This window comes from Sardina pilchardus, chromosome 18 (assembly GCF_963854185.1).
Source record: "Sardina pilchardus chromosome 18, fSarPil1.1, whole genome shotgun sequence".
In the NCBI taxonomy this organism is placed as follows: Eukaryota; Metazoa; Chordata; class Actinopteri; order Clupeiformes; family Clupeidae; genus Sardina; species Sardina pilchardus.
Genome location: NC_085011.1, coordinates 12724177 through 12751944, shown reverse-complemented (window position 1 = coordinate 12751944; position 27768 = coordinate 12724177). Strand labels below are relative to the sequence as shown.

General features: G+C 41.3%; 1 protein-coding gene across 1 annotated transcript in view; it reads right to left on the bottom strand.

Annotated features, from left to right (window-relative positions):
- chrm3a (cholinergic receptor, muscarinic 3a) overlaps nucleotides 1–27768 on the bottom strand; it is a 59111-nt gene that overhangs the window by 27092 nt on the left and 4251 nt on the right. The window contains exon 2 of the mRNA XM_062520111.1: nucleotides 13900–14017. The gene's annotated coding sequence lies outside the window, so the exon portion shown is untranslated. The remainder of the gene's footprint in view (nucleotides 1–13899; nucleotides 14018–27768) is intronic.

Genomic DNA, 27768 nt, shown 5'->3' with positions numbered 1-27768 from the left:
CCACAGGTTGAAATGAAAGAAGAAAAAAAAACATGAATGCTTAGAAGAAAGTTCCCTAACAACAATATACAGGAAGGAAGGAAATTCAGTCATTAAGGACAACAGCTACAGCGCTGCACAGTGTCGCTTTCTGACCAGTCACTTCCCTGGCAGCATGACAGCTCATTCATTTCTGCCAACGACGGGTCATTCTTCACTGCAATTATCCTCTTAAGCATGAAGTTTAAGAGTCACAGCCTGCCATTGGATGATGGCTCTATAGTAAAGATAACTTAATGGAGTTTAAAGAGAAGCGAGTGTACAGAACGCCTGCAAAATCTTCTCAAGAGAAAGTAGATGGCTCCTGTTTAATTGTGGGGTGAAATGGGATTCATGGTTTGAATAATTGACAGAGGAACCAGAGGTTAATGTTATTGCAGCTTATACACCCCACAAATTGTGCCATGACTTATTTTAGCAGATGGAGCGGAATCACTCAAGCAAAGATGGGGGATGAAAAGAGAGAGCAGAGGAGGGAACAATAGAATGCTTATCCTGTAGGCTTCCATTAGAATTAGAATTAGAGCAACAGGACCTGCCTCAATCAGACCCATTCAAATGAACTCATTATTCAACTCAATTGGTCTCCAGGTTGGGACACGCAAGTTATTAAGTTATATATTTACTATTAAAACATAGGAGAGACGATGACCTGTTTTTCAGTAATCGTTACCCAAGACATCGATCATATACTGGTATGGTTTTATTATGAAATTTAGCCCCGTTTATATAACTTTGATTATTGCAGTGTCATGTCTCAACATGCGATTGGATAGAGAAATAATTACTTTAATCACTGTTGAATGTAATGTAATATGGCTTACCACAGTCAAGTGCAAAACATTCACCTCAGCCACAGTGGAAAAGTAAAGCACAGGAAAAGGCAGAGAGAGAGTGTAAAAAATGCAATTATCCTGATTATTCATTTTACACGAGGAACAGCATAATTGGAGAAGCCAACCATCACAAAACACTCCTGATTCCATCCAGTTATGAAAATATGAAAATATGAGTTGGAATTTGTGATTATTTGTTCTGTTCATGGCAGAGGTGCAGAATGTTGTAATTTACACCGCAAGCTTATCAGCAGAGTAAGCAAGACAGCAAGAGAGAGAGAGAGAGAGATAGATAGCGAGCGAGCGCGAGAGGAAGAAGAGAAATAGGCATAAGAGACGGGAGATTTAGAAAGAGCGTCGGATACATGTTCAATTCCTTATAAGGCCGAAGTCTTTAGCAACGAGCTCCTATCCATCTTGCGATGACACTAATCAGTAATCTCACTAAATTAGATTGTTGGCTGCTGCAGCTCAGGGATATTACACCATAAAACATGTGACCTTAGGAAACCCTCCATCCTCCTTCTACTCGCCTCTCTGACACCAACCATGAGAGGGCAGGACAATTGTTTACAACGCGCTCTAGTGTGGCTGTAAGTCAGTACGCCTGCCAGTGTGCTTCATACAGACGCAAAGTCCTCTTATGGTCAAGGAGGAGTTTACTCTAAGGGCAAACATTGTAAAATGAGAATCTAAGTACCGTTTTTATTATGAGAGGATGTATTTCATAGATATTTATGTATTTCAATGTATATTTCAAGGTGACAACTGCCTAGGATTTGGAATTTATCTCCCTTTCACTACACTTGTTCTCTTCTCTCATGTCAGCGTAAGCCTGTGGCCATATCCACAGAGTAATCAAATACTCATCAATAAATTAGAGCATTCTTCCAAACATACTTGAAGATATGTGCTGTATTTATGCATATCTCACATCTATCTTCCACTGTGAACAGACTCTTTTGTTCAGTAGGGAGAGGGATACAAGTTGGTAAGTGATGGACAGGTTATGGTAATCGTCTCTCTGCCCCCCTCCTGGGTTTGAAGGCACCTGCTGGAGCTAGTGGGTATCAGGAGGCGCATTAAGATTCTGATTCAGGGTGTGGAGGGCGCCCACTGGTTGCCCAGAGACATTCCTGTCCTTTCCCCTTGCCACTCAAAGGCTACGCCAGAATGTCAGTCCCCCAGTGCCAGGTGCATTTGTCAACACAAATCACACAGAAGAGAAGAGACGCTGAAACTCCAATTGCTTTGAAATATAGTCTGTAATGGATCTCAGACTGTGGGGTTTTGTTTCTGTTTTGGTCCTTGCTTGTTTGTGTGACTGTCTTGCTTTTCTCATCTCGAGTTCCTCAGAGATTAAATCTTTTTTTTTTTACTTACAGCATAACCTTAGACCCACTTCATAAAAGTTGGTCAAATATGGCAAACAGCAAACGTGCATGCACAGGCTTCCATGCAAAGCTTCTCCAGAATTCTAGGGCTCAAGTAGGGAAGACGGCATTCTATTCCCCAAACAGGTCGCCTGGAAATAACTTGTACGTGGTTAATAATGTTGTCATTGGCGCACCCTGCTGTTAAATTACTTTCCACAGGTTACATACAACCACTCCGCCCTTTAACCCCACAGGTTAATAGAGAGAGACCCAAGATCAGCTTCTCAATACCTGAGCCATGCATCAACACTCTGACATTCCCATCTCTTCCCATAACACAAAATGGTTCCTGGCAAATCCGACAAATGAAGACAAAACACTACCCTAAGGATTCCATCCTGATCTTGTAAAGCTGGTCTGATGGGAGATGTGTATTGGAAGTAGATGTATGATAGGGAAAACCGTGCAAAATGCTATCCTGAAATAGCTTGGGTAATAGCCTGACCTTTCAGAGAGATCAGCAATGTGTTCCCTCTTCTTGGCTTTATCTCTGTGGTGACTTTGGACAAAGTTAAAAAGAGATTGAGTTTCATATGATAGCATCATCATAACTGGTTTGTGCATACTGTAGGACATCAACACTTTGTGGGTCTGGCACCACGACACTATATATGGTTGCTGTGATACTGCTGCTATTTACAGTGATTACACAATGTGGCAGACACGACAAGTATACAGTGGTTCTGAAAAGCCACATAAGATTAACATAAAAGTCCAATGACCTTGGGAAATTGTTGCTCCAACATGCATTGCTGATTCTGGCATAGATTAGCATAGCCTGTAAAGAACTGAAGTGATCACTAAAACAGGCTATACTAATTAAAGCCAGAATCATCAATTCCAATCTTCTGATTTTTAGTTTCTCCCAAACGTAGTTCCTCTGCAAATGAAGGGTTTTGTGTTAGCATCAGTAGGCATTAATGTGAGACAGAAGGACAGCGAACATAATAAAAATGTATTTTGGCATCTTCCTGATATGTTGCAAATGAGATAAACAGAAAGTTTGTAAATGAAATTATATCTGAATTTCATTATACTCGTATCTGGCAAATCACAGTCCACGTATCAAACACGTAACACGCTGAACATGCACACAATGTAAGCTCGACCTCTCCTGACCGCATTTAAATGACAAACGCCCTTGAAGGCTCTGCTCTTTGCCAAAGGACACTTAATCAGGCTAATGTCACAACAGTGAATTACTCCCGCTAACATACATCACCTAATCCCAGTCTCCAGCTGGCCCCCAGCAGCGAAGGCTCCCAGGCAGTCTGCAACCAGCCAGAGACAGGCGACGACTACCTGGGCTCACTTTACGCATCGGGCTGAGGACGCCGATAAGGAGAGTAGGAGAAGGGGATAAATCAGGACTTGGCTAATGGAGTGCGGAGCTCCAGTTGTGGGTGAGTCTGAGGATGCGGCTGCGGCTCTCCCAGGATGCTGCTGCTGCCGCCTCAGGTCAGGTCTGGCGAGAGCACACCTGGCCAGCGTCCTCCGTGAGTTAGGGAGACCTAACCTGACACTTTCTGCCAAGCTGCCTCAATGATGGGCCTGACAAAAAACAGGGAGTGCGACCTGTGCTGGTAGTGTCGTTGAATCATTCAGAATATACTGCCATATATCTGGTTTTGTGCTTGCCAGACTTGGATTATAATATACAGTATTCATACTTGATACGGATATACTTATAACAAAGTTGATTCATTTTTATATTACAAACATATTCTATGCTAAACATACAAACAAATACTGTTCCTTTCTTTTATACTTCATTTTATAACATAAAGCTGTCAATGATTGCATAGCAAAGCAACTGTATTTTTATTGCCATTTTTTACACAAGGCAATACAATACAAATACCTTAGCAAATGCATGTGAAATTCCACGTAGTACAGCCTGTACAGATAATAATGTATCATCAAAGAATGTCAATGACAGATGTCTGGAATGCATTTCATTATCATCGGCAGAGATCTGAGGCTTTGCAACAGTCATAGGCATGTCTACAGTACTACTGAAAACAAGGTCAATGTCACAGCATGACACCAGATATATCAAAACTGGAAGAAGAAACTTCAAATTTTGACTGGGTAAATTGAGTCTTTTTCCTCATGGCTCGTATCGTACCATCAAAGAAAATGTCTCACAGCTATGGTGCTATTGTTTTCCTTTCAGACAGATGAGGCTATACATCTATGTATAAATGACTTTTCTCTCCACTCCTTGGGCCAAATTTACACCTCATGTTCAAAGCAAAAATTTCCATTTTCTTGCATCATGCTCACCCCACCTGCCAGTTGATCTCCTTCCATAAAATATTAAAGCTCATTCAATGAGTCTAGAGAAAGACCAATATACACAAGCACACTCATGCACATTTAAGTCATAGTTCACACACACACACACACACACACACACACACACACGCATGCACGCACGCACACACACACACACACACACACAGATTAATCCAAATGGGACCATCTAATCAATTGTGTTTGTGTTCTTGGCGTTGGTTACACATTTGGCAAGAAATGTGAGACTGGGAGCTGGTGTTATGAGCATACATATGTTCATGATGTGTATTAGTAGAATTTATCAACCCTCAAATGTTCTTCAATCAGTGGGGCCATTGCAGATTGCAGAAGGGGTTTAGGAAAAGCCGAGATTGTATCTCACAGCTGGGTTTCAGTCAAGTCTTTTATGACTCTAAAATGTGGCCACCAACGCACTCTTGGACTAGATGAAAATGAGTCAAGATGGGAAAAAAAAGAAAACGTTTCTCTTACTACAAACTCTTCCTAGATGAGGCCTGTTGATTTTCTGGCTGTCTTTAAGTGATCTTAATGTGTCTTGGAAGAGCTTTGATTTTCTGGCTGCAAAACATAAAGGTGATAATTCACCACAGCTCTCCGTCACTGAAACGATCACTGTCTACATTTTGTATTTACTCGAAGTCTAGCAATTTCCATCAGGGAAATGTTCTAGATAGATGCAAAAGCATTGAGTTTTTGCCTTAGGATGCCCATCAAAAATGTGGGGGGGGGGGGGGGGGGGTTCAATAAGAGAAAACAGTTTCTCGTAGATGCTGTGGTTGTACTGTGATGCTCAAATGTCTACAGAACATTGATCGAAAAAAGGGTAGGAAAATGTCGCTGTTTGATGAGCTTGTGAGTGGATAGTCTAGTGATTGATGCTTTGCAGATATGAGCCCAGCATGTTAGACTACAACATAGATTACAAGAATGACACTTCCCTGCTGGCATGATAAACATTCTGGGAAAGAGGTCTTCTAAATTAATTTTTAGGTAAAGTATAAACGGTCATACAAAGGTTTGTATTTATCTTCTTTTATTCTTTTAGTGATAACCAGCGGGGGTATTGTATGTATGGAAACCTTTCTTCTGACACCTTACAAGACATGCTAGTGACATACAGTATTCCTGTGTGTGTGTGTGTGTGTGTGTGTGTGTGTGTGTGTGTGTGTGTGTGTGTGTGTGTGTGTGTGTGTGTGTGTGTGTGTGTGTGTGTGTGTGTGTGTGTGTGTGTGTGTGTGTGTGTGTGTGTGTGTGTGTGTGTGAAAAGGTTCGTAATAGCTTGGGAGAGAGGGAAACCGGCAGACAAAACAGGAGGGATACCACTTTCGAAAAGTCACTTTCATCATGTTCACTTTTAAAAGTGATATTCCTCCTGTTTTGTCTGGTGTTCTTTCCTCTCCCAAGCTACCAAGAACATTTCTACCTATATTTCCCATGAGGCATCCCAGTGCTTTCTCATCTCATCACTTTCATCTGTCTAAGAACTAGGCTACAACATGTAAATGTCACTTTATTGTCTCCGTCATAATTACATCATTGTTTTTGCTATCCAGCCCAATATGAATTTGTTAACAATACATACATACACTACCAGCCAGTTTTGTCTTTACTTAAACAAAACAGAAAGATATGAAGCACACATACAGTAGCTCCTATGAAATGATGCATTAAGCAAACAAAGCCCATTTTAATTTACTTTTAACGTTACATACAGTATAGTAGACACTCAGTCTCAGTCAGTGCTCAGTCTCTCAACCAACTTGACATACCTGATTACCTGAAATGGGTTTCCAACAGTCTTGAAGGAATTCCCATACATTTTGATCACTTTTTGGCTGTTTTTCTTCCACCTAATTCAGTTGAAGTTGCCTTTATTGATGCCAAAAGTAGGCTATGTAAAGTCATAAAGGCAAATGATGAGGAATATAAAATATGAAACATGTATGTACTGTAGGCTACATATTCATACAGGACTTTTAACAACTGAAGACACAGTAGGCTATGACAGGACCCAATGTAGCTGTGTGTGTCTTTTGACTGGTAGTGTACATTTGCACTTTTAAATGCTTCAAAATCAGGTTGTATATCAGTATATTTACTGGCAGAATATGGATCTTTCTTTTACCAATTATTATATCTCTTCTTTTGTTTTCATGAATATTGTCACATCGCAGATTTGCGAATAGAACAGTAAAGTTAATCATAAGCTCAAGGTTTAATGTATAGTGTATCCTATCCAGTACATGTTTTGGTGGCTGCACTGTCTGTTATACGTTTATAAAGTGTCTGCTTTTGTTAAGTGGAAACATCAGAAAACTCTAAAAAAAATATCTGCCTCATTAACGTTTTCTATCTTTAGAATACTGGCTTCAGGTATTCTTACCAGGCACTGTCTACACACTTCACCAATTCGGATTGAAAGCCTCTATCATTAAAACCATCTTGATTTCACAGACTAAATATTTTGTCTAAGATTGTCTAAGAGGTATTGTATCCATGTTGAAGAAGGGATACTGCTCACAAAATTGGGCTCATCTGCCACTCAATCTGTAGTCAGCCATTACCTAGTGTTCTTGCCTTCCTAAACGTCTATCCTCTCCGTGCACACAAGGTGTGTGTGTGTGTGTGTGTGTGTGTGTGTGTGTGTGTGTGTGTGTGTGTGTGTGTGTGTGTGTGTGAGAGAGAGAGAGAGAGAGAGAGAGTATGGAAGTATGCAAAGTATGAGAGTGTGCACTGGCTACCCATTCATCAGTCATTTCCGATAAGGCCGTCAGCACTTTGTGCATGTACTCTGGGGAAATGAACAGCTTGGCCTCTGCCTCGCGTCACAATCAGTCACCAATTCCTACAGATGCTTTTCAGTTCCCTGCAGTGCAGCGGGCAAATAAATGAAAACCAGACAGGCAGTTCAGAGACCTATCTGCAAGAACACGTTGCCCTTCTACTACATGCCATATGAATTTGACCTTTGTTGGTTTATTACAAGGAAACCAGCTGTAAACACCATTGATCCCTCTTTCACCCCACCAATGACAGTAGCTGCTACTCCTTTCAGGAGGGTTGATGTGGTGGAAGGTAGCAAAAACAACTGAATATTTATGTAATGGCATAGGAAGACCTCCTTTTTATTATTAAGGTACAATATAATTTAAACAAAGATGGTAAAGTGAAAGAATACTCATCTGTCGATCTCAGACTGATCTCCTAAAAAGAGCTCAAACCACATCCCAATATGGGTTGGGGAAACAAAATCAGATATGTTATTATGTGCTGTATTATTGATGGTAGTGTGAATATACGGCAATACTATATGACATGGAGTAGCAGACATAATTTGGTGTGAAAGAGTTCAACAATGTATGGTTTATTGTAGAGTTTCCGGCATTATAAATGCACTTTGAAGCTATGAATAGACTGCTAGGGTATCAAGCCTTGGAGGGAACAAGCAAAATCCACCAATACTCTCTCTCACACACTCACACACACACACACACACACACACACACTAACAAGCCAGAAGGGGCCTGTATAGCCTTTCACCAGCGATACGCTATACTTGTTTGCCATGAAAAGACTGTAGAGGCAGGAGAAATCTTGGGGTATTCGAGGCCACTTCAAACCACTTGGTGGTCAACAAGGTATTGTTCCCGATCTTGATGGTATGCAAGATTTCATTAAATTTAATTTTCCAGAACCTCGGACAATATATTATCCTGTCAGAGGAGAGCCACAAAGTTCTGTAATTGAAAAAGTTATTGTATTTTTTCTTGTGCCCTCACTTCATGGTTGTGTTAGTCTTGGGACATGCTGGAACGGGATTGTTCATTCTAATACGGTTCCTGAGAACGTTCTGGAAACGTGAAGATACAAGGGAAAGAAGGCAGGGTGCATAAAATTAAAATTCCAGTTAAGCCCTGCCTGAGCACACCCTTTCCACTTGGCACGAGCTGAAAAGCAGCAGCAAACTTATTAACGAGGCTGGGAAATTGTAGACATAATAAGAAACCTATTTTACCACAACTTGGTACAAGCTTGACACAGTGACAACAGACCTTTCCCTGGGTAACCATACAGACATTTTCTCTTGATGTAAGCAAAGCATACTGTATGTGAAGGGGAAGGAGATAGGGATACTCACTGTTTAGTTATTCCCTCTGCAAACCATGGCCTGTATATGCAGCAGTGCCATGGCTGGCATGAGATAAGTGCTGCACAACTTATTTCCTTTTTGCCATAATTGCGCTGCACATCATTTCATGGTAATGACTTTGGGCAAAATCACCACTTTCTTAAGTTATCAGTATTGACTGAAATCCAGGGATGTAGTATGGGAAATGGGAAACCTAAATGAAATTTCCATATACTGTAATTTCAGACCTATTTATTACTGACACGTAGTGTGCTCTGTAACATTTCAACAATCTCACAGGTTTGCTGTCTTAAATCACAGAGTGCAACCTCTAAAATAGCTGTGGCTGTGTAATCCATTCCTATTTTAATCCCAGGTTTACGACTACAAAAGGGATCTTTGACAAATTGCTCTATGTATCTGTGTTGAATGCCTCAGGAATTTCTGGTGGCCTTTTCCGACTGGGTGACTGCTTCCCTGCAGCCTTCACAAGGAGCCAATTAAAAAGCTATCCCAGAGATATTCACTCTCTCTCACTTTCTCTCTTCCTCCATCTCTTTCTGTTTCTCTCTCTCTTCCATTTTTTCTGAACCTTTCCCTTATCACTTCAAGGGGGCCTATTTTCCTTGTCCACCGTCATTCCTGCTTGCTCAGGCCTTCTTTCAATTAACTCAACAAACTAATTAATAAGACTGTCATTAACTGCAACCTCAAACAAGATGAACTTACACAAACAGACACTGCAGAAGAGTACTGTGAAGCAGATCAGTGCTTTCAACCAGCGCAATCAGGCATGACTGTGTAGTGCTTCAGTCCAGTGCATCTACTATTCCAGAATGTCTCAATAATGACAACACCGCCTGCCGATTGCACATTCGAACAACATAGCCTTTGGAGAATCGAGGGAACTGATGAATTCAAACAATAAGGTTTATTCGGCAATGTAGACAATCGGGTTTTAGTCTTGGGACATCAAGTGGACTTGAGTCAGATCGCATTTCTCTCTACTCCTGCTGACATACTTTTCAGTGGGTTGGAATAGGATTTCAGCCCAGTGCTGGTTTTGGGTGTCAGTTGTCATAAGCTGCAGCTCTTCCTCTCCTGAGCATGACTTCAGAGTGCCAGGGCAATGATTGGGTTTGGCCTGCCACTTGTGCTCTCTTCACTGTAAACACACATGAACTCACAAATCACCCCTGGCCCGGCTTTCTGATCCCTGCCCAGATTGTAAATAACAATTAAACTAATAAAGCAAATGAATCAAAATGGAATCACTTATTAAAAAAAGGAGCGTGGCTGGTCTTAAACAGTAACTATTATATATTGAATGTACAGTTCTCAAACATAAAGAGAGCTGTGTCTTTTTGCATTACGGTAGTATATTAGTGCCATGTGCAAAGTTGCCCCCAAAATATTAGGCCAGTTTTCCAATACAATTTCGTAAAATAAAGTAGGTTTAATTTGGTTTTAAAAGTAAGCTCATTTACAAGAGTACCCCAATTAAAAGGGGAAAATACAGCACTAGCCAAAAGCATTGTTGACAAACTTGGAGAGACAAACATGAACCAAATCCCCATGATAGCCATTACATTAGATCTAGAAAAACAGATGATAAACAGACCACATTAATGCAGAGCGTGTCTAATCGACACCCATCTATAAGGCGTTGTCTTAAACACACAGACAAACACACACAAACATGAGAGATTGACATGTTTTAAACTCCCGCTGACACATCTGGCGAGATAAACAATCGATTATGATGTATGCATCTGGTGACTTTGAAATGTCTGTCTCTCTGTCACTTGTACTCCCATCTTCAAGACAAGCTCTTAATTAAGTTCTAAAGATTTTCTCATGATGTGTTTACCAACCATGACATTCAAGGAGGAAAAAGCAGTTTCTGCAAAGGGAATAGAAATCAATTTAGTGTGTTTAAATGAGCAGAAATCAGGGCTACATCCCTTAACCCCATCCACACGGTGTGGGAGCAGGCAGTTAACAAGAGTCACACAAGCTGAATGGGAACAACAGAGCTTGACAACATTTCATTTGGGGTATATTTTCCACGTTTTCAAGCGATGTACACACCACACCCATGCCCTGAAGAAATCTTATAATGCATCAGTTTCACCAAGTGGCGATCGATAGTAAAGTTCTCACGGCCAAAGAAGGCAATAAATTGCTTCAAAGGCTGCCCTGCATTTCTATTTGTGTTTGCTGTTATTGGTTTCCCGGTTAACCAGCAATAGCAAAGCAGCAGATAACTGGATCAAAATTGAAGCTGCCACAAGCAGTCCGTCCTGCCTTGTCGTTTGTCTCCACTGGCAGTGGGGTGTCGGACAATGTGGGACCTGATACACTCAGGCCCGTGTTAAATCAAACGTCCACTCTGTCCCATGTTAAATCTCAGGGCGGTCAGGGGAGCCTGAGACAGAATTATTCACAAATTCCAAAAAACACAAACTCTTTTTCAGAGATTATGTCTTTCTTTCTCTCTCTCACCTATTTCCTTTTCACTTTCTCATATTCACTCTGTCCTTGTCCACTGATCTGTGATAAGAAAACTGGACAGAAGGTACATTTCAATTACAGCCAGAGTCCAGTGAAGAGACAAAGAATGTGATGGGAGATAGAGATCCAGAGGATTACAGCTGACAAGCATAGTTTAGTCTAGGCCTCTGCACATCCAATACAAATGCATTACTTTTACCTTGAACCAATCAGAATGCATTTCTGGGCAAGGACTAAATTGCTCAAGTGTTGATACAGGAGGCATGGAATGTTTGATGAAAAAACAAGCTGAATACTTATTTAGAGAAGTATGTAGCATGTCTGTGAATCAGCTTTAAAGCCTTTGGACCTTCAGACATAACGATTTTACATGTTTTGTGATATTTTGCGTTATATATTTGTATGTCTCTGCTACCAAAGTAATAAAGATCTCTTTGAAGTGTGAAGGGGTTTTGGAAGCAGCAGCAGACTGTTGTAATCTTGATGTGGGTTTAGCTCTGTGATTGTATCTGACAATTAAAATTGAATGTTTTGAGAACGTGCCCTGTTCAATCAGATATACAGAAAAAAGTAAAAGGATGAAACAAACAGAAGACAAACTAATTTCCTGTTTGTACCAAGATGCAGAACTCAGATCAAACTATCATAGTGGCACAATTTGGCTGCAAACCAATTTACCAACTTAACTATTTAAACAACACAAAACTTATTGACAACCCATGTAGCAATTTCCTGTGGGCCGGATCTACATGAAAGCTTTTAGATCCATCTGTAGTGGACATATCGTAGCTGACTGTGGGCCAGATCTGCACTAGATAAAGGTTTCAGCTCTACTATCAATGTTGTTTTTTTCACCGGTTTACAGATTGGTCCCAGATCCGAAGTCAGGAGTTGTGTTTTAAATACAAAGCACTGATTTGGTCAAAACCAGCAATAAACCAGAATAGCATTTTATTCGAATATTACGAATACTAGCATTTTGTCACAGCAGGCCCAGGTAGGCTAGTAATGACTTCTAGCGCCTTTATGCCACATCGGATATTCGGAAATTCCGACCTCCAACAGAGGAAAAATTACTTGAACATAAAGTCGGGTGGGATTTTTTGCTTGGGGACTGATGCAGAACTCTTGTGCCCCAGGGTGCCTGACTTTACTTCACCATGATCTTGCAGGACCCGACTTTAAAAATCCTGACCTCCGAAAAAAAGTGTGTTCATGAGATCAGCTCAGAAAGCTATACAGGAAATGCATAAATTACATTAATAGAATGGCTTACTATGGTTAAGCAAGAAGGAAAATGTCTCTGGCAACCTGATTCTATCTGTGGTGCTAATTTAGTGATAAATGACTTTGCCTATTTGTAATGACAGTGAGATTCCTCTCCTGTGTTGCTGCAAGGGAGGCCGGTTGAGATCTGATAAACGGGTCCGTAGGCTACCACATTTAATAAGCGAACCCATAGGCTATTGCATATGATAAGCAGATCCGGACCATGTCTGTGTACAGTAGAGTAGGCTATCATACAGAGCTAGGCCAGTGCTGGCCCTTATTGGCACCAGATCCGTCAATCAGAAACCAGACCAATTCTGTACCGATGTGTTTGGAGGCCAAATCGCGTTCGTTACGTAGATCCATGACGGATGTTGTAGGTGTGGCCCAGTTCTGCCCCAGTGAATTCTGGGAAACAACAATGCCCACCATTAACGTGGCAAATAATAAGGCCATTAAAAGGTATTCAGATGTAATAATCATGATTTAATGAGGCATTGCAATTCGTAATTAATTTGAACCCAAACATCCAAACATCGACACCCCAAAATGTTCACTTTATCTGTAGGCTAGTCTAATATATCAGCGGTGACGTAATAACTTTCACTGCCACATTGTTAAAGCACACCCAAAGTCATCTTGAAATTAGTGTGTAGGCCGATGATGTTTGTGAACACGGAGGATTTGCCTCCAAAAAGGACCCAAAGACGTTAATATCTGATCAATATTTTACAATAACTGCTTCAAAAAGAAGGGTTTCTCCATTGAAAATCACTGTGGTGTTTCTTTTTGAAAAGCTATTTAAAAAAGCATTAAAAGGTATTTCTTTCACTTCCGGTTTTCTGTATACTGTATGGCCTGAATAAGTAGACACCATATTAGTTTCATTATTGGGAGCCAATCACTTTTCAACCAATCATTTCACATTTACAAATATTCATGAAGATTTCAGAGGAAAACTGAAACTAGCCTTGTTTATGACAGATAGGCCTTGTATGTAGTTCATGATGAAGATGTAGAATATGTTGAAGTTTTGACAGGATACACTGCTGATAAGGCCTCCAAAAGTCTACCACTCGGTCAAAGCTGGTGTCACTTTTTGTATTTTCAATCTGGAGTTTGGTATAAATCCGCCCGCATAACAACTTCATCTCGATTTGCCAAAACGACAGATAACCTTCTCACTCCCAAATCTCAGATTTGCAGAGCTCTGCTCAGCACTGTATTTTTTAATACTCGCAAGTCTGACTGATACATACGACCCTGTTGCAAGGCTGCAATAATAACCAAGTCCTGCCCTCCACCCAAGCAGTTTGTCGTTGCTGTATATGGGCAAGCAACCATGCGGGACACTTACCATCAGGTGCGTGGAGGTGGAAGTTATCAAAGTCACCTCGTAGCAGAGCGCAGGTCTGTGTCTGCATGCTGCAACTGTGAGACCAGGTCCTCGCGATGAGTCATGATGCCTTGGGAGCCTGGAAAGGGACCCATTACAAACACCATTAATGTCACCTTGAGGGTCTCTGATAAAACACACATAAGTAGCACCTACTGTAACATGTGTGGCAAATTTATACCCTGATGGTACAGCAATCATCACTGTAATATATTATCCATAGGATCATCTTCAATGACACTTCCTATTATATATTATATGCATTTAATATTTTCTCTGCAAGTGTAAGTAGGAGCACATTGTTGATTTGAAATAGAAATATAACCTCCTGTATGCTAGAGCCAAGATAATATTATATTGAAACCGAACCGTTACCGTGGCCCAAAAACCATGATACAAACCGAACCGTAGCAAAACTGTACCGTTGCATCCCTAATATATATATATATATATATATATATATACTGTATATGTGTGTGTGTGTATCTTCACAAGGTGAACAACCCTTGGCCCAACTGGATCAGGGCTCATAGGCAAGCGGGTCGTTCCTGTTCTGTTTTTCGTTTCATTAAAAAAACAAACAAAAGACAAGCCAAGAAAAGGCCAACATTCCAGCACCAAGGATAATCACTAGATGCATGAATGGGCCATTTTGTCCTGTGTAGCTCACCCTAAAAGGTTCCACGCAGCTCAAACAAGACGAGGCTACTGACGAATATAGGGACATCCGACCGGTCACCCCCACAGAAAATCCCCTCTTTCCATATATAGGCCTCTGGTCGTCCTTCCCTCTCTCCGTACCATGGCATGGGCAAAGTCACCGAGAGGTTACCAAAGCTCATTACTGCCTCCCAAAATCTCCGACAGAGGATATGAGCCCTGCCCCCCCCATGATGTGTTCCCAAGCTAAATATAATGTTTTCAAACACAGTGTCCTCATGCACATGGATTGCTAATGGCGCTATAGGCCAGAATCAAAGGAAACTCATTACTGCTGGAATTCTGAGGCAGGAAACAGCAGCACATCAGACTCAAGTTACGTAGCCTACTCTCACTGCTCACCTTAACTCTGATGCTATCTTTGCCTATTTCCAGGATGATATTGCGCCGGCATATTTTTAGATCACATCTCAGGTCTATTTGGCTTTTTTACTCTTGTATTGCTAGTGTGTTGCTGTCTGCTAAAATATGAGTTGTGGCGAGGTATGACCTCACTTCCAGTCAGCAGAAGAGTGCCGCTGCCACGCAAGTATGTAAGAATGGTCAGCGGAAGGGTTGGAAAATGAGCAGATTTTACAGCTCTGTCAACACCAGGCAACAGGTAGCCCTAAAAACTCATCTAATGTCTCTACCTCCTGCTGAAAACCCACCTAACAATGCCTCCACCCCCCATCTCCTTCCCTTGTGACAGATTTTGTGTGTGAAGGTCAAAAGAGTCTAAAGTGGCCGCTTCTGACATCACGTCACACCATAACAAAGAGCTAATACATTCAGAAACTCAGAGATAATTAATGGAAGAATGGATGGATCCTGCTTTTGTCAGTACTCCCCCTTATCACTCTACAGAAAGCATGTACAGTTATTTTATAATGGCATTGTATAAGGCTCAATAGTGGTGGTAGGCAGCCCTCCCATAAAGGGGAACATGACATTGAAGTCTCCTTCTATTCTGGCTAAGAGGCTTACACAGAGGCACAGCCATGTAGATCGTCATGGACATATGGATGCATATATGAATGAATAATGCATCTTAGATGAGCACAAGGTTGCATATTTTAGTATACATCGCCTGCCCTGTATTTCAAAATGCTTTTACGCTTACATTTTTACGGTAATGTCACTCATTGCAAGTACTTATCTAACATTCAGCTCGTTAATTATTGTTTAGTTCTTTCTTGTTCTCTGGCAGCGATTATTTTATTTGATGAGACATCTTTGCCTTAGAATTCATGAGGTTATAAAGAAGATTTCTGTGCAGCATTCTTTGCAGGTAGTTTGGTAACGCAGGAACACAACCTGTGCTTACTGAGGATGTTGAATAAAATCATAATCTCAATGTGAAAAATGGTAATCTATTTTTCTTGTGTGTGTCATTTTTTAGGGTATTTAAGGAGTTATTAGGGAAGTTGGTGAAGTGCTGATGTCTGTGTTGCTGACCCCTACATAAACCAAAAGCGTACACAAAACCAGCTTTGCTAAGTGAGCAGCAGGGCACAGCCATGTTTTCTTGTCACCTCTCTTCTGAGTGCAATGTGATCTCGCCATGCAGCTCTCAAAGGATTTCACTCTCTCATCAAAGCACCGCGGACTTCAAGTTAATAGCATTCAGTGACACGCAGTAGGCACTCCGTGCACACACACACACACACACACACACACACACACACACAGGCAGACCCACACAGAGAAAATTGGGGGACAGGACCTTGGTTTTAATGAAGCTCGAGCAGTTAAACGGCAGTTCATTCGCCTGGCCATGCCTCTCGGGCTGGGCCGAGAGTGTAAGGAGGGCCCGGCAGATTTATTTATTTAACCTCAGCATTCCTTCACCCCGGGTGAACATACTCCAATCTATACGGCCCATAGGCTAATGTAAACCTGTCTGGTCATGTCTTTGCGCCTGACACCCGCAGTCACATCCCCTTTCAAACATTGCTTATCTTCTTCTCAGGGAAAAAAATCCATGAGGTGGCAAATGTATGGGAGCACTTGTGATTGATCATTCGGGACACACTATTTCTGGAGATGTCACATAAGTATGCATCAGCCCAAGAGCCCAATGTCAGCAACTGAGAACCATGCCAGGTACAGTACATAACATATACTCTAATTATGGATCATGCACTGAGTATAGAATCATCACGAAATAATTGATGACATGAATTAAGTTACCTCTTCAAATTGTGTTCCCTTGAAAGCTTTTATAAAATTAGATAATATCATTGGGGTTTAAATGACTTTTCGGCCGAAGGAGCATGCTTTGCGCAACACATGATTTAAAGCAGTATTATAGACATGTAAGTTTGCATGGGCTGATACCCATTTGACTCAATTCTATTCAGTTAATCACTCTGTTGTGTTTGAGTTATTTTTCTTTCAGTTTAAAATGTTATTATGGCAACAAATGTGTTATCTAATAGTTAAGGAGAGCAGCAGAAAAAGAGGCAAAAGCAGAAATAATTCACTGCAATGTTCTTCCAGTCAATGGCTAGTCCTTACACGACAAATTAATCCCATCAAGCTCTCTACCATCCAAATAGCCAAAGTTAATAATCCAAATCCATTTACAAGATCTTTATCGAGCGGATTCCTGCCTGTCTATGCCTAAAGAGAGAGGCTAAATGTTTTTAGAGAAAATGTGATTTAGAATTTTTGTGGGGGTTTTGTGATGGGCCTACTCCAAGTAGGGAACATTTGGGAAAAACTGTGGTAAGACCAAAACCTAAATGGCAGGATAACGGTAATTATCATCTTGATATTATTATAGCATCGTATGCTCTGAAGTGGAACGAAACCGTGCCTATCCACACAGCTGCAGCCATGTAACACTCTTCCCCTCAGCAGGGAAGGTAATATTCCACTTACTTCAGTTCACATCTCCTCATCAGAGCATCATTTTGTGTCTTCCAGTAAATTTAGAATTGTATTTTTTATTTTTTATCTTTTTTATTATCTACTTCCATGATCCAGTAATGAAATGAAATGCAGATATGTGGGTCTTGGGATGCTAGGCTTCTCTGCTGGGTGTTCCGGACTCTGGAGTGAAGCCCCCCTCTCACTCACGGAGCCGACGCCATTGTCCAGGGTTGTTTAACATTATGCAATAACTGTTTAAACTTCTGTCTCAGAGGAGAGCTACAGAATCACAAGATAAATGCCTATTCAGCACTAGCTTATTTTATTCTGAAGGTAAACTCTAGCATCCCAGTTTATTTAATATTTGAGACCTACATTTGTAATTTTTTTAAATTACATAATGAGACATTTGCTCTCTGTATTAGATATAAAGGACAATATAGTTATTACATACTGTATTACTATTTACAGTAGTAGACTGTACTATAGCATATAACTTAGTATTCCATATTTGTCCTTCATACCTTTTTTGGAAAGAGAAAGGATTAGAGAAGGTTAAGATCTATTACTCTTCTGTTACTCTTCTGTTCACTTTTTTTGCACAGAGATGGAGACAAAAACGAAATTCAACAGATGGAAATGTTGCCGTTCAACTATTTACAGGTCAGATTTGTGGTTTCTAAATACTGAGCTATATATTAAGGCAAGCACTATATGACCTTAAAAATCAATGCTTCTAGTTTTGGGGTATCCTGTATTACTGTAGTCATAGTAGCCAATGGACCCAGGAGGACCCTTTGGATTGACAGCTGGGTCAAGTCTGACTGCTGTAAATGTGACCGCTGGCCTGGCTGGTATAAATGTGAAAATCTGATTGTGTCCTCTGAGCCCGAGTCTATTTCAGTGTTTATGGTGATCTGTTAGGGCCAGGCACAAAAATGTAATGGTTTTAATTCTGGTCTGGGTCCAGACAAAATCCATTAGCAGTTAGGATGGTTGTGTGTGTGTGTGTGTGTGTGTGTGTGTGTGTGTGTGTGTGTGTGTGTGTGTGTGTGTGTGTGTGTGTGTGTGTGTGTCTGTGTGTCTGTGTGTGTCTGTGTGTGTGTCTGTGTGTGTCTGTGTGTCTGTGTGTCTGTGTGTCTGTGTGTGTCTGTGTGTCTGTGTGCATCTGTGTGTGTGCATCTGTGTGTCTGTCTGTTTGTGCAGCTTAATGTAATGTTCTGTTTTAAGCTATTTCAGCTGAATGGAATAAAAACCAAAATATGTAATGCAATCTGTCATTAGAGGGGTTAAGTCATCATTAGCAGTGTTCACTCTTTTCACACTGTCCCAAGGTTAATGGAAAAGACAGAAAACTGCAACATGCTATTTCAGCAGTTCATGGGGGGAAAGGAAACCAGAGCAGAGCCAAAGTGAATATTTCAATGAAGCATTTGGACCTTAGTTAACATCACACTCACAGATGCACAGTATATTCCAAAACCCTACTCACAATCACTCGTAGGCTATCTCACAGCAAACCTCACATTCCAGCAAAATGTAAATAATGCCACAGAATGTCAAAGAGCGATGGGCTTTTGGCTTTTTTTCAATGGGAGTTTTACAGTTGTTTGTGTCAAAAGTTAAGTCTTTTTTTCAAGACAATAAGTAGAAGTCAATTCTAAAAGAAGTAATCGTGTTCTTTTCTTCATTTAATTGTATCAGTCCTGCACTGGTTACAAAGAACAAAACAAAAAAACAACAAAAGTTAGCTAATGCACCACGCTTCAAAGCCACCCTTTAGCCTTGAGACTAAACACAAATCAGCCCCTTGATTTGCACAGATGCTGAACCACGTGCCTCCTCTCTGACCCGAGCATTAGTGCTGTTCAAGACACCAAACAGACTTGCCACCTTGACCCCTTTCACACTGCGGTTTGGACTTCACTTGAGACCCGCTCTGAATCTGAATGAGGACCTACAGATCTGAGTGCTCCGAGAGAGAGAGAGAGAGAGAGAGAGAGAGAGAGAGAGAGCTGGGAGAGCATTAGAATGGGTCATGTGAAAGATCATGACAAAGTGTAATTGTCAGGGCAGCAGCCATTACATCTGATGGAGTATTGATTGGGAATCCAATTGCCATCCCAACTCTCATGTGGTGTGATCTTAGGATCATTCCGTCTTCTTTGTTTCTCTGTCATGTCTCTCCAGAATACTCAAATACAAAAAAAAAAAATGTGTAAGCAAACCATATACTGTACTGTATGTACTAGAGAGATGTATGGTGTTGAAGAAGGTACTGGACCTAGCCTAGAAATCTAGACGCACCCTAGCGGCCAAACATATTTTTGCCTAGCGGGATGGTCTAGGGTCGCACTGTTAAGGCCAAGCCTGCGTTCGACACCAGGCCAGCCTGTCCAATCAGAACGCTGTGTACTGTAGCTGTATCTGTGTACAGAGTCCTTGAGCCCGCCTTAGCACGGTGAAGACCTTCGGCTTCCGATATTGACGCCAAGGGGCTTGACCATGCGTCCTCATTCGACGAGTTGGGTGTGAGACCGTGTTGCAACAACCATAGAGAACAACAAAAGATGGATGAGGCTAACGAAGCGAGCTCGTTTGAATCGGCTTTGGAAGAGTTAGACTTGGGCTTTTCTTTGAAGGTTGAGCAGAAAGAAGCACTCAAGTCATTAGTTTTAAAGAAGGATGTACAGTATTTGGTCACAAGTGCTGGCCTATTACGTGCAGAGTAGTTTGAAAGACACCGGTTCTGTATACATTTCTGTATAGTTTGGCTTGCCAGGCTATACTGGACCTGCAAGAAAAAGAGAGAAAGAGTGGTTTGATACAAATGTGGTTGTACTTTACATGCCCCATTACTTGGGCTGTGACTGTGAAAATGGTTGTGTGTGTGTGTGTGTGTGTGTGTGATCATTGACCCTCTACTGAGCCGTTGAATCTTTCATCATGGTGTTGTGACCATGTGCAGTTTGGATGACTCACTCACCCTGACTGACTCATTACGTGTATGTGTTTGTATGTGTTGATGATTAGCAAAAAATGATCTGGATAGTGTGACAAAGGAACGTCTGGCTGAGTTTACTGAAGTCTCCAATAAGTGGCCCCCATACAAACTGCACAGCCTGACTGTTTCTGTCATGTCCTGCTTGAGTATTGTAAACAATGTCAGACTGACACATTCACACAAAGGCTTTGCATACCAAATTGTAGCTATATGATGTGACATAATTATGAAGTGTGAAAATGTTCTAAAATGTGACTAAGTTTAATGAGTGAGCCTTTCAGTAATATTTTGGTTTGAACAGGAAATAATATCCAGCACAAAAAAAAAAAAAATCCTCTGAAAGCATTTCCTTTTCATGCAGCAGTGGCATTACTAACAGGAATACCAAATTGGAAATCAATTTGTTATTTCTAATTGCCTGATAACCTTTTGATAAACGGTTTCAAAATAGGAATCTCAGCCATTTACTTTGGAATTCTGGAGGGGGCCAAAAGAGTGGAGAAGCAAAAGGCTGAGTCGGGGCGACGAGAACTAATGATTACATTTAGTGCCCTCTCTCTGCACTCATCAGTCACTCAAACAAACAACTCAGACGACACAAAACGGTCGCCAGACAACATTTTCTCACGGCTCCCTAGCCGCCTTTTCCCATATAATATGCATTCCATACCTTGACTAAGACAGTGGAGCCTCAACATGCTGTTTGTGTATTCAGAGCATGTCCTCTGACACAAGCCTGTGTTTAGATGGGCTTTTGAGTCTAGGCCTAGACAACCATGGGAACAGCATTTAGTGTACAGTTCAATTACGTCCAAATTATTTGTTCAATTTAACCATTATGTGTTGCAAAAACCTCGAAACGTAAACATTGTTGCATCTTCAGATCCTAATTCAGTATCACATTACATGTTCCTTTTGGAATAGCGTAAAACCTATATTCAGGCTGCCAGAACAGCATTTATAAAAAACATGGAAAAGTAGACTTCACGTCTGTTTTTTGAAACTCGTAGAGGAAATGAATCTGTTGGAAACAACATTTCTCCCCTTGAATGGTCAAATTAGAATGTTATTTCAATCATTTGTCACACCATTGCTCTCTTGGACGCGAGAGATGGAGAGAGAGAGAGAGAGAGAGAGAGAGAGAGAGAGAGAGAGAGAGATGGAGAGAGAGAGATGACGCGAGACTGTGTGTGTGATGGAGAGAGAGAGCGTGAGTGAGTGAGCGCAGGCCAGGGCGATCCGTGTTCCTGTATTTTGGTTGGGGTTGGGTTGTGACGGGTGAGCAGAGGTCCTAATTAGGCCGGCTGCTTTGCACGGGGCGAGCCGGTGTGCTGGGCAGCAGCTGGGTCCTGTTACCTCACATGACAGAGTGGACGGCGTTATTAGCGGCAGTTTCCTGCTCAGGACCACAGACAGGGAACAGACAAGGATCAGCGCCGGAAAGACGTCTCACCCAGGCCAGGATCACACACACACACACACACACACACACACACACACACACTCATATGAGGACAGAGATAGAGATGGGATGCAGGCATGTGCGCTTGTTTACTGTTTTGAGTGCTGCGAGTGGGCAAATTATCAGGTGCGTGCGTGCGTGCGTGCGTGCGTGCGTGCGTGCGTGCGTGCGTGCGTGCGTGCATGTGTGCGTGCGAGAAAGAGGGGGCAAAATATCGAAACAAAGTCATTATCTTCAGAATGATAATGGACGTCTCAAATGTCAGCTATTTAGCATAGCCTCAATAAAAGCAAGAGAAGGATAGAGAACTATTTATGAATGGGAAGACTTAAGAGTTTTAAGTGGAATAGAATTCCACAGCCTCAGCATTCATTAGGCGCTCTGCTAAGTAGCCTTAATATTTGTAAGGATTTTTTCCCCCCCACATCTAAATGAATACCGGTAGATATTATTTCCTAGAACAACTGCATAACGCAAGCCATAAACCCCATCTCACGAGTCTGGCTGTGTTTTTTTTCTCCATTGGGCACAGGGCTAATTTGCCTTGAGATGGCTGTGGTGGGCTGGAGACAGCGCAGGATTAATGGCTCATTACGCCCAGTGTAAGCACTCTCAGAGCCTCTGATGGTGGAAAATGAATTTTGGAGGGGTCGTGCCAGACATAACATCACCATGAAAAACTGAACAAAATCACTGTGCTCTGCGCTGACGGGAGGGGTGGGGGGGTTGGGGGGGAGGGGGGGGGGGTTGACTTATGCGCTTGCGCCATTCAAGAAAGAGTCGCATTCAACGTGCTGGAAACTGAAGCCCACAGATGTATGGTGCAGATACACCGACCATGCTCTCCAGCAAAAATAATAGAAGCAGACTACCTCATAACTCAAGGAGCAACCGGTATTCTGAAGGAGCCAACCACTTAGTACACGTGGGAGACCTTTTACCAAATGAACTTTCCAGTTGATTTGTAGTCACTCATTTAGGGGGAAATGTTTTGGCGACTTCAAGAAGTGTCCTTTTTTTCTGAGGGGGTATTCAGGGGTGACCCAGTCTAGTTGACTTAAACAGAGAGATAGTATCTGACACCGAGACACATTTATCTGAAAGATGGACAGAGCCACTGAATAGATCAATTGACCCTGTTTTAAGACACCACACAAGCTGTGACATAAATGCTCTATGAAAATATGATAAAGAAAGACCAGGGAAGGGAAAGTGTGCATACCTTCCATAGCTACTTAAATGCATATTAATCTGAATCTGATCAACAATTCAGAAATCAATAAAAGTAGGCTGGCAGCCCATCTATGAAAGCTTTACAGTATATTCTTTGTTTTTCAGATAAATTTTTTGACAAAGCAAAAATACAATATCTAAATACTCATGACATAAGACAGAGCTCACTGTAAGACCTTGATTTATCTCACCAATATTATAGGTGCCAAATTAGATGCTCAAAGTCACTGTGCTAATTCTTCCACCTTCCCCAAAATATTTTCCATGTGCCTTTTTTCTGTCAGCTGTATTGTGGTGTAAACAAAGTCAGCCTAACACATCCTTGTCAGTCTGTAACAAAATCAGCAGATGCGAATAGCTTTCTCTACACGAAGGAGGATGCCAATGACAGATTGATTATCACTATTTGTGCAAGTTCCTGTGAAGGTTAAGAACTGTTGACATTTTGTAAATGGCCACAATAATACTGTGCTGTGTCAGAGGGATTTTATACGGCTCCTTTTTGAAAGAGAAGACAACAAGTTTTACTGTCAGGTTATAAATGATCCTTTCCTGTTATAGGGCCGAGGTTTAAAAGAAGTCACCACGGGGTGCATTACAAAATGTACAGTTAAAAAAAGACCTTACATCACCATTAAAGTCTCTTATGTCAACTGTAACATGAGGCGAAAAACCTAGGATCCACACTACTGATTCATCTCATGAGTCACAGATAACATCACAGAGATGTGGAATATTCCATTTCTTTCCATGAATGCTCTCCGCGCAATATCTGTGATGTGTTTCTCAGAACTCAGAAGAATGGCCATTTTTCAAAGAGCCTAGGTTTCACTTGGAAGTTAAAATTCTAGGCACTAGAAAGTTATTGTTTAAAACCTCTAGGGCAGCACTGCCACTGTAATGGGTCTTTATCTGTCAAAGTTAGACAAGTTGAATGCTTTTAATAGTTTTAAAGGAGAGTGGAATTGACTGAGGGCGGGCTCTTCACGGTCATCTAATAGTGGGCCATTATTCTTGGTCTGTGACAAATAATTCTCCAAATACTGCTCATGAATTTTAATCTTCAAAATGCACTTCGAAGTCAATCTCCTGAAAAATGAATCAATACAAATTCAACATATGTTTGAAGTAACTGACACTATTCTCACTGGTCTCACAGGATATAACAGCCTACATCCACAACCTTTTCACCCTGTGAGGAGCTCCAAAGTAGGCTACTGGTCATAATTAAGACTGATAAATCACCTTCAAACCTTCTGGATTGTTCTACACACTGGATATATGAAAGATATTACAGTATTGTCCTGAGATGAACTATGCATCACGCCATACTTCTTATCATTCATTTATTTGGATACTTTGGAAAGTTGTAAGGCGAGTCTTTTTTTGCTCATTTGAGAACTTCCAGAATTTAATATTGCAGCTGATAAACTGTCCAAGACCGAACCCCAGAGTCCCAAAGCTTCCATCACTGACTTCCAAAAGAACAGGGAGAGTCAAAAGTGCATCAGCCAATCATACCTTTGTGCATCCTAAAACTTTGGAATATTTTCAACCCCCCCTCCCCTAAAGGAAGAATAATTAGTGAGGTGATTCAGAACAATAAGAAATAAATTGCCCTGTTGGCAAACTTTAGTAATTTTGAAAAACTCATTGTATTTGACAGAAGAGCTGTTAATGAAAGGGATAATGGCTCGGAGAAAAATTGAGTAAGCCACTCAGAAGGCTTACGTCTGTGCTAAAATCACTTTCATGTTGCGCCAGATATACACATTCCTGGGATAAGACCCAGATTAGTATCACTTGCTGAGTGTTTTAAATCTGTCACGATGTGCCTCACTTCACCTTGAGAGGTTGGGCACAGATATAGCTTAAGCAAAACCTGACAAATGGAGTGGAACCATAGGGTGTCCTCAAGAGGTAAGGCACGGGGATATACAGTACAGTATGTTTAGGATGTAAGAGATGGCAAGCAGTGAAAAGGAGTCATTTAATCAAACTATAATTCCATGAGACAGTCGCTCTCATTTCCTTAATTCCATCTCACTAATGGACACACTGAACTCCAACCATATATCATATGTAGATGAGACCATGGGGCCAGTGAGAGCATTGAGCTCAGAAGCCCAGCCCAGAGTGCGCTTATGGATGCTTAGTGCCGCTTCTTCATCATACAGCCTGGAGGCAAACTATTTATTTATTTATTTTTTCAGATCTGTTGCCTGTTTATGCATGGCAGTTCAGCCAGTTGAAAAGGCATCAAGTTAATGGAAATTAAACCTTAAACATCACATCAAACATAAATGGCTACGGAAACGTGGAGCTTTTAATGTGCAGGGGAAAGGATCATTTATGAACAGAGAAACCTAATTAATGGACAGTGTCTGAAGGCTGGACTGGTGTGGGAACTATTCCATTGAGAATGAATGAATATCTAATAAGACTTTTCTACATGACTTATAGTCGTGTGCACAATAATTCATTTTCATTGAGTAATATATGTATGTGGAAATGCAGTTTATAGTAATTTTCATCGAGTATTTACCGTAAATATTAATGCGATCGCTGCTGTCAATCCCGTAGTAAACCAGGGACCGAGGGAACTACTGAGTCTACCCACTAACCACGTGACCGCTCTAATCTGGCTTTAACATGGAAGTCAACGGCTGTCGCAACTTTGAGATATCGATGGCTTTGCTCCTGGCTGGCTGGGGACAGTAGAACAAGCTGCCGGTACATAGAGAGACAAGTAAGTTGTCAAAAAGTATAAATAAACTGTTCCTACTACGGCTATGAGGATATCCTTTACCAACTCCTCTTCCACTCATATCATATTGTTTAAACATATTTCTTACAAAGTATGTCAAAAATATGTAACCTCAGTCAGCAAGTTTAGCTTTTTGTCAGTGGCACCTGGGCTATTATTAGAGTTTGGATGGGCAATCAGGACAGCTAGAAAGCTTCTGTAATACCTTGAAAAGCAATTATTATCTTGAAATGATTTATGAAATTATTAAGATGGCAATCTACCTATCTTAATCATTTAGAATGGTGTAAGTGTCTAGAAAATTATCTTTTTCATGAAATGAGCCACTGCTCAGGGCAATCTTGAGCTCTTTCACAACTACTAGCCTACTTGCTGATTCACCCACCTTATAAGAACTTCCCTCCTAGATTGAGCTAGATTGAGCCACTCTAGGTTTGACAACAAAATAGCTTTTTGGTCAGAGAAAAAGTATTTGTATATCCACGTTTACAGCAACAAGGTTTTGGTACATTTGGTACATTTGGGTAGATAAGAGGATATGTTCCCTTCACTTCCTCTTTTTGGATACAATAGTCCAGTCTGCACATCACCACAATCCTCGCCTAACTTTGCATATTTCACTGGAAATACTCAGAACCTGAAAAGCTTCATCCTAACTTCTGTCAAAAAAACCAAAGTGTGCGCGTAACTAACATCAATGGTTACTGGTGCACGACTTGAGCGCCGCAGAATCCTCAGGGGATGACGATCACTTCGGGACAAACCATGATCCAGAACCATCCCTTTTTAAACATGCTTTTCGAATGTGACAGCTAGCTGATAATATTTACTTCACTGATTGCTCAAACTGTGCACATGTGACGTGGTAAGTATAGCAGTAGCATACAATCACTGCTCCAAGGTATGGCAGTGGTGACAAGTTATTTTAACCTTTAAAAGGGTGGGTTTTGAACATTCTAACACAAGATTCCATTCCGCAACAATTCAACGTTCTAAAATTCTATGTAGAATTCAATGAACCCAGATATTCCAAACACACCGGTGTGGCGGTACACTCTCAGCTTTCTCCGTGAACTCCGTGGGTAAGCCCAGGGAGTGTGCCACCCTGGCCCAGTTCATGCCCTGCAACTCCCTCTGGAAGTTCCCCAGCAGAAGGCCATCAGTTTCCAGTGTGCCAGTGGAGTCATCTGGCCCCTCTCCCCCTGAGACAGGGAAGTGCACAACAGGCACCTGATCCATGCTCAGTGGGGAGAGAGTTACGAGTATTTCCAGTATGTGAACGTGACAGGGGTATGCAGGATAACTTATCCCTGGCTGTGTTAGTTTTACCATAACACCAAGCTTAGATACGTCATGCAGACATTTGGATGAAAGCAAGCCACATTACAGTTTGACTAAAAGGAAGGTGATTACCAGATGTAGGACCCTGTCAGTGCTGCGTACATCTACAGTACAGACAGCAACAATTACATCAGACTGTCTGACACGGTCCACCCAAATTTACTCCACAATACCTCATCGCATTAGTAATCCAGTCGCTGACAATATGCCTGTAACATTAGTGAGGCAAAAAAAATCGCTAGATAATCGACACCCACATTTCCCAGTAAGATGGTCAAACACAAGCAGTCTGTGAAAAATCTCAAACTTGTAATAATAAACTGTGAACTGTGTTGTGAAATTGAGTGATTGGGTAATTTATTTTCAGAGAAAGCCGAAACATTGGCAAAAATCAGGAGCATGCGGCCGTACCTCAACAAATCACAGAGGTCGGGCCATTAGAGGCAG